Genomic DNA, 6,791 nt, shown 5'->3' on the forward strand with positions numbered 1-6,791 from the left:
TTTATTTCTAAATATGGAGATATACAATCGAGATATAAATATATATATAAAAACACAAAATATAAAGAAATACCAATAATAGGAAGAGATGTAATGAAGAATACAAATAACAGTATACATAAGTGTACATTTTAAATGTAAATATGAATATGAACCTGAAAACTAGAATTTTAAAAAATATTTGAATACCGTTGAGAAGAAAGGGCTTCTTTTTGGCTTTAATGTGGATGGAGGCAAAGGTTTTATTTTAAATAATGCAAGTGTTACAGAAGTAAAAATCGTAACAGAAATATATACTTACTATGTAAAAATATGTATAAAAATATACAAATAAATTTAAGTTTTAGGGATATATGCAATATGGAATAGAAATGTATTTATAAAAAGAAATGTATAAATGGACAGTGTACATCAATATACATTGTAAATAGAAATGTGAATATTAATAGGAAAAAACTTTTTAAAAAATATTTAAATATTTTTTAAAAGACATTGTTGGGTTTTTGGGGTTTTTTTTTGTGTGTTGTGTTTTGTTTTGTCTTTTATCCTATTAGATTAGAGGCAGAAGTTTATTTTTCCTCTTCCCCGTTGTTTTGGGGCATTTATTTCAGAGCAGTTTTCGGCGGGGGCCGCCCCTGTTCTTTTTCGCCGCCTTCCCTGCCCGCAGCCCCGAGGCGCGCTGCGCCCCCGGCTGGGGCGTGCGGCAGTGCTGCCGCCTTGTGGGCAGAGCGCGGTACTGCAGCCCTGCACCGAGAGGCCGCCACCTTGGGAGTGGCGCGTCACGGGTGTCGCGGACTTTTAATTGACCTTCTCAGCATGGCGGCGAAAAGGGCGGGGAAGTGGAGGACCAGGGTGGGTGTAAGTGGACTGCCTGCACAGAATACTGACGTCATGGCGGCTCCGACGGATTTTTCTGTGGCGTTTCATGTGTACCCGACACATGCTGTGGGCTCAGCGGCGCCGCGGGCGGGGTAGTTTGGCGGGTTTGTGCCAGGCATCTGGGGTAAACGCCTCGCTGTGCCGGGGTCCTCTGACGGCCGCTTTCGCGCCCTGAGGGAGCCGAGCCGGGCCGAATTGTTCCGAAGAGCCGAAGAGCCGAGGGTGGCCGAAAACAGCCGAGTTGACCCGAAGGGCCGAGGGAAGCCGGAAATAGCCGAGTTGACCCGAAGAGCCGAGGGTGGCCGAAAACAGCCGACTTGAACCGAAGAGCCCAGGGCGGCCCAAAATCGCCCAGTTTACACCAAGAGACCATGATAGCCGACTGGAACCGATAGCCGAGTGTAGCCGACACTGGCCGCATTTAGACAATGTGCCCAATATGACCGAGTTTAGTCGAACCGTGCCGAGTTCGGCCGAAGAGCCGAACTGAAACGACTTTAGACCAAGAGCCGAACCAAGCCGAATTCAGCCGAGTTTCATTCAACAGAACCGAACAACGCCGCAGCGCTGTGCCTGCAGTGCGCCTGTGCAGGCGGCAGGGATCGCTGTGCCTGCAGTGCTCCGAGGCAGACGGCAGGGGGCGCTGTGCCTGCAGTGCGCCTGTGCAGACGCCAGGGATCGCTGTGCCTGCAGTGCGCCTGTGCAGACGGCAGGGATCGCTGTGCCTGCAGTGCTTCGGGACAGACGGCAGGGGGCGCTGTATAAAGTAAGTAGAAAATATCAACTCTCTATAAGAAGGAATAAAAGCTCTATGTCACGTGCAGCAGTAGAAAATTTCAGGCTCCCAGGGAATAAATAGTTTTCTTTAAATCCTTTTCGTTTTGGAGTTGTTTTTTTTTTTTACTCCCAGGTAGCCTGATAGTTTCTACTGCTGTTTTTTTATTCTAAAGCTAGAAAGGTAAACCAAGATCAGAAATACAAGAAAGGGAAAGGGAAGGGAAAGGAAAGGAAAGGAAGCGGGAGAGCAAGAGGGAAGGGAAGGGGTGAAAAACAGAGTGAAAAAAGAAAAAAGGGTTGGAGGGAAAAAGAGAGGGCATTCGGGAGGAGCGGTGGTGCCTCAGGTCCTTCCCCGCCCAGGGGTGAAGGTCCCGTTTGATGCCCGGGAGGGACTGCAGGTCCCGGCGCTGGGGGACGGAGCCGTGGCTGTCATCCCGAGACTACAACTCCCGGCAGGCCCTGCTGCCGGCGCGGCGCGTGACGCAACGGCTGACGCGGCACATGACTGGCTGGCGGGCCAGGCGGGCGCGCGGGGCTGTGCGGGAGCCGCCCCGGGCGAGCACGGCGAGCACCTGTGAGTTTTTTTTTTTTCCCCTCTAAATCGGGAGTAAATATAGCTGAGTAAAATTAGCTTGGTTTTGTTCCTTCTTTTTTAACTGAATTGTTTTTATTAAAAATCCTATTTGAATGTGTAGAAAAAGTGGGGGTGTCCTGTAATATATTGTAGCTTTTCTTGTTTACAGGGTACTCGGAAAATACGTCTCCCTTAGAGTCCCACAGAAAGGTTCTCAGTGCGATCTCTATCAAGGTATGTATTTCCAAAGAAGTGATCCCTTTAGATATTTGCCTGTGTACCTTTTCCTGTTATTCAGAGCTTGCCTTCTGTGGGTTTTATGATAAACCTGTAAAACCGGTTTTGCAAGTCTTAATCGTTGAAGGCAGCATAGAGCCTGTTCTTGACCAGACAAAGGGAAAAAGTGTGACTTTGAGGCTGAACTTTTTCATTTGACTTGTCATTTTTCATTTGAATTATTTAAGAATAGAGAGAACTAGAAAAAGAGAGAAATAGAATTGGTTATTGAGCACTCCTCAAATGCTCACCATGATTCAGTGTAGAGCCAAAGGGCGGGGTGATGGAACAGAACTCTGTGCTTTAGAAGGAAAGAAATTTAAACCTGACCTCCACAGAGTCTCACTAACTTCTGTTGTTTTAAAATACAAAATACGTTCAGGAAGTGTTGGAAGTTAGTATTTTGGGAAAGAAATGGCAGTTCCACAGAACATTCCATTTAACAGTAAATTGGAGGAGAGCCCAAGAGAAATTTTTCATCCCTTGATAGAAAAGGTAGGAAGTGACTTTTTTTGGTTTGGTTCTTTTTTCTTTATTATTTTCTGGAAATAAAAGTAATTAAGTATAGGTACTACTGGTCTGTTTCTTCCAGTAACAGGTGATAATAATAGTAGTAGTAATAGTAAAAATAATAATAGAAATAATAATAACAGTAATGTAATACTACTTAAACTGTCTTTATCCATTGAACTGGCCATTTCAAATCAAAACTTCTGAACACAAATCAAACCATCATCCTTGTAGAATCTTTCACAGCAGTGGGCTAAAGATCCTGGTTTTGTTGACAGGATTTCTTGGCTCTGGAAGAACAAGAGGGAAGTAGAAGCCTAACTACTTCTAGCTCACAGACCCGTCCAGTGAACAGAGCTTTGTATTTTGATGGGCTTGTGATGACTTTGAAATCAATTGGTCATTACAGTAAAAAAAATTAATGTTTTTTTGAACGTGACAGCAGAAATAACTTTAAGCACCAACTTAATAATAATAGATCACCAATTTAAGTTAAAAATTCATGCTATACTATCAAAATTTAAAGGTAAATGATTATGTATTAGGTGATGGTATAAAGTGTATGTTCTAATGTGTAGGATGTATGCAAAGATACATACATACCTGAAAGTCCTTAGAGGAAACAAATTTTTATGTTTGCTGTCTGACTGTTTATCATACAATATTTGGTTTTATTTTGCAGGGATCGGTGAATTTTAACTTTGGAGTCCTCTATGCTAAGGATGCTCAGCCTACAGATGATGAAATGTTCAGTAATGGTGAGTTTTTCACTTTCTCTTTAATTGCTATTCTGATCTGAATAAGAAAAAAACAAAAGCAAGAGAAAAAAAAAGGATGGTTTATTATTTTTTACACTGTTATGTTTGTTTCCTCAGTATTTGCTGCAGCTCTGCTTACCCAAGCTTTGGGTTCCTTCTGTCCCACTGGGAGTTGCCCTGTTTGGTTGCATCTGGTGAAATTCACCCCGAGACCTTACAGAACTAGCTCAAACTACGTGAGAGCCATTTGCAGTTCTCTCCACACACCTGGAGAATGGGTGACGTTTCTGAGGATGTGGCAACTGTACTTCTATCAAAACTCAGTCTGTGAAATTTCTGGGGAAACCCCTTCTGTGTCCTGAAGGGCTCAAACTCTGCTGAGGATCCAGTTATCAGGTGCTCACCTGGATGGTTCCAGCTCTTAAAGTGAACACTTGTACTCTTGCCCTGTAGTTTACATCCATTGTATTTTTGTTGTTTTGCAAGATTTTATGTCTTTGCAAAATATTGTGCATTTCGCTCTTTGGAACCTCTCAGATTGTTCTTTGGTGTAGCGCCACCTCATGGGACACTTGGCTGCTGTCCTAAAGGAGATGGTCGCTAGAATTGTAAATTCTGGAGAGTTTGTAAGTCTTCTGTCCCCAGGGAGCTGCCATGCTTTGTTTACTTTTGTTCTGTTGGTTAGGCGCTGCTTCTCATTGCAAGTATGAATTTCAAACTACCCTGTTCTCTTTTTAACTGTTTTCCTGGTTCTCTCCGTACGGCAGGGAAAGACTCTCGTATCCTTGTCTTCAGGCTCGGTGCTGTCCACGAAGATACGGAGACTAAAAAAATCATAAGAAGCGAAATATGACTGCAGGGAAAACAAGCTGGAGAGAACAAAAGGTGATATTGTTATCCTTACCCTGTGTTAGAAACATCCACTGTGCTTTGATGCTGGCAGCTGCCAGGGGCTTGTTAGCTCTTTTTAGGCAGGTGTAGGTGTTCGCTTGTAGGTTTTTTCTCTGGACAAGTCAATTCAAACTTTGCTAAGCTTATATTTGCAGATTACTCTCTAGCACAGTCCAGCATGACATTTTTGAATGCTGTAAAAAAAACATGTTACTTGGAAATTGCTAATGATGAGAAGCTTTAGGGGAAAATAAGATTTCAGGGTTGGGAGACGTGAGAAGAATTTTGTGGGGATGTTAGACTGAAGTAAAGCACACTTGAGGCTGGACTGGCACGCTGGCAGGTCCCCTATTAAACAGTAGTGCTGAGATTAGCCTGGGGGTTGCCCATTGTTTCTGTAGAAATCAGTGTTTCCTGGTCTTCAGAAGTAAGCTGCTTTGAAAAGCTGGAAGGTGCAGCATGGTGACAATCCGTGTGCTCGGGATTAAAAGTAGATTTCAGAATGGTCCTAGGCTTTTGTCTTTTCCTCGAAGCCGATGTAATCCTATTGAGGAGCTTTTAATTCTGTGCTGCCACGTCATCGATCAGGGCCCTGTCGTACTAATCATCATACAGATACAAAACAAAAAATCGGACCCTGTCCCAACCACTTAGAGCCCAGAACACGATTTCCTCGGGCTGCCATTTGTGTGCCATCGGCACTCACCACGGAAGCGAGCTGGGGATTGTTGCAGCTGCTGGGAACAAACCGCTCCTCGTCACACAGGAACGGAATTGGGACGACGCCTCGGCCAGCCCCTCTCTGCCATCGTCTCCTGAATCTGCAGCAGAGCAGTTCCGGTCCATCCGGGCACGTGTAATCCAGTTCCCGATGATCTGAGCGCACGGAGCAGCGCTCCGCTGCCGTGGGGGGCTCAGGGAAGGCAGAGTGTGCATTGTCATCTTCCTGAACCTGCAGACGAATCACAGTGAGAAGCCACAGGGTGGAAATCAGTCGCATATATGCTAAACGAAACTTGCAGGTTTTTTTTTAAGAATTGTTTCTGCTTGTTCTTTTTTGTGCTTCAGCGCTTAGAAAACCTCTCTTTAAAATCAGGTCAGTTCATCAGTTGAACCTTTGTTTGCAGACCCTCAGTGAGCAGAATTTGTTGCAGACTCAGTGCACGCTGTGCCGGCCTCCCGGGAGTGTGAGGGGCTCACGTGTGCTGCTTTTTGCTTTAGGACGCTCTGAGGTATTTATTCCTTTTGGGATACATGATGAGAATTGCCAAGAGACGTAGTTACAAGGTATGACATGGGGAAAAAGCCTGTGTGGTTGGAACGTTGTTGCTGTCAAAAGTTAATTTTTCCTTCTTTCTTAGCCAGTAGTTAGCTTTTTGCTTAATTTTTGTGGTATCATTATTTTATTGTTTAAAAAATGGCTTCAAAATCACTTTGGTGGTTGGTGTTGGCCACCAGTACCTTGTTCAGATTTGCCTATTTGCTTGTAGCTAAAATGTTCACATCTTGTTTATCATTCTATTTAAGAAACTGCTGCCCAGCCAACTAATAACTGAATATGCATCTGTCTGGGACACGGAGAGAGGATTTAGGTAATGTCTTTGTTTCCAGAAAAAAGTTCCAGTGTAGTTTCTAAATAGAGGAGAAGGGGATGAAGACTCGGGGCTCTGATGCCATTGGGGCACCCCAAGGACCCCAGGAGAGGGAGCCCCGCTGCAGTGCAGGAGCAGGTATGTTCTCATGTAATACTGAACCAATTATAAATATAAATATGACAATTATAAGCATGAAAATATTTTTTAATATAGTTAAACAAAGTGGGTTTTTTCATTTGTCAATAGGCAGTGTTTTGATTGTAAAAATTATAGCTACAAATAATATAAAGGGAGAAATCTAAGTATAGAAATAGAAATATATACAGATATATATAAAATTTAAACCTATAAGAAAAAATTAGTAAATACTTTCCTAGAATTTTGTATCTATTATATATAATTATGAATATAATGCATCAAAAGAAACTATAAATATAAATGTGAATATAATTATACAAAAGTATAAAAATATTTCAATATCGTTCAAAAGAAGGCTTTTTTTGTGTTTATTTGGTTAGAGACGGGGGTTTT

The 6,791-nt window shown here is 43.0% G+C and overlaps 1 long non-coding RNA gene across 1 annotated transcript; it reads left to right on the top strand.

Annotated features, from left to right (window-relative positions):
* Window positions 1–2,955: 2,955 nt before the first annotated feature.
* On the top strand, window positions 2,956–4,186 carry LOC128948641 (uncharacterized). The gene is made up of 3 exons (XR_008484130.1): window positions 2,956–3,001; window positions 3,699–3,774; window positions 3,892–4,186. It is a non-coding gene; the product is annotated as an uncharacterized LOC128948641 (long non-coding RNA).
* Window positions 4,187–6,791: the final 2,605 nt, after the last annotated feature.

The sequence above is a fragment of the Melozone crissalis genome, unplaced genomic scaffold (assembly GCF_028551555.1).
Source record: "Melozone crissalis strain CALT ecotype California unplaced genomic scaffold, PUWL_Pcris_2 ptg000140l_1, whole genome shotgun sequence".
Classification (NCBI taxonomy): domain Eukaryota; kingdom Metazoa; phylum Chordata; class Aves; order Passeriformes; family Passerellidae; genus Melozone; species Melozone crissalis.